Source organism: Triticum dicoccoides, chromosome 7B (genome assembly GCF_002162155.2).
Source record: "Triticum dicoccoides isolate Atlit2015 ecotype Zavitan chromosome 7B, WEW_v2.0, whole genome shotgun sequence".
Classification (NCBI taxonomy): domain Eukaryota; kingdom Viridiplantae; phylum Streptophyta; class Magnoliopsida; order Poales; family Poaceae; genus Triticum; species Triticum dicoccoides.
The window spans coordinates 409411646-409413205 of record NC_041393.1 but is presented as its reverse complement, the minus strand read 5'-3'; positions in this window follow the sequence as shown (position 1 = coordinate 409413205).

Here is a 1560-nt window from a genome sequence, read left to right as displayed (position 1 = left end):
TCGTATGAGGCCCATGGATAGTACGGCCCGTAGAAGGCCCATGGATCGTACGTCCTGTAGAAGGCCCATGGACCCTGCGGCCCGCAGAAGGCCCATGGACCCCACGACCCGTAGAAGGCCTATAGACCCTAAGGCCTGTATAGAAGGCCGATGGATCCTACGGCCGGAAGAAGGCCCATGGATCATACGGCCTGCATGAGGCCCATGGTTACAACTGTCCGTGTGTTGCCATGATTATTTTGGCCTAGTTACCAAAGATAGGCTATTGTGACTACAAGCAAACAACAAAACAAGACAATAAGGAAATAAGTAAGCAAGCAATTAACGCTAGTCTATTACCGCTATTACACATATTGCATCCACTGGGCATCAAAGTTCGCCACCAGTGCAAATATAGGGAACAAAGCAGCACATTACATACACTGGCCATCAAAATTGGCCACCAGTGCAAATAAACGCGGCAGCAAAACAAGAGCATAACTGAACAACTTCAGAAGAGCTCAAGAAACGTTATCCTGGGTATCCACCATGCTAGCAATAAGCTTAGCAAGCTGATTAGCTTTGTCCTGTTTGGCGCTAAAATCCTCCAATGCTTGTTGTTGCACCAGAAAGTATGCATCTGAATGCTCCAGGGACTTCCGCAGTCCTTCCGCTTCTTGTCGCAGCACAGCTGATCGATGTCTTTCAGCTTGTAGTTGAGACTCAAAAAACCGAACTGATTCAGACAGTGAGTTTGAATAGCTTGTGCAAGCGGTAGTGGCCAGTAAATCGAACACTAAACCAAGACAGGACTGTGGGGTTGTCTCGCTGTCTTCAAGATAGTCTTCCTTAGCTGTTTTATCAGCTTTGTTGGAGACCAACAAGGATGTGTCATTATCCTGAACCTTATCTACATTACTTCCTTTACCATTGCTTAATAAGGCACTCTTCCCCAATATTCTGTCAGCATTCTAAAAGAAGAAACAAGCAGACACGTAACAAGTTTAGCATGTACTAGTATATGGAACTCATTTCGGTGAACCAGTTCATTAGTAAGGTGGACATGATTAAACTACCAAGTCTTCTATTGCCAAGTACTAGTACATAATAAAAGCATCAAACAAACATATATCTATGTCATATGGTCACTGCATTGTCTTGCCAAATCAAAATAGAGACACGGTTCAAATCATATCTGTCGGGGATATACCCCACGGTGTAACCCAGCCGGAAGTATAACCCGGCCGGACTTGGCGACTCATTAATGACCCGCCTTGACTGGATGACACACTAAGTGACCCGCCCGATCCTGGCGACTAATGGGTGACCTGACAAGCGAATCAGAGGAGCGACAAGACCCGGGGGCCCAGGAGGCTCAAGGCCCAGAAGGCCGACTTACGTTATGATAGGCCGACTTAAGAGAAAAGGCGTGAGGAATATCTCCCTTACAAGGAATCAAGACCCGAACTTGTATCCGACTTGTAGTAGAAAATAGGCTAGTCCTAATCCTATTTGGACTCCACATGTAACCCGCTCCTCTAACTTATATAAGGAGGGGCAGGACTCCCCAAAGAGGGACAA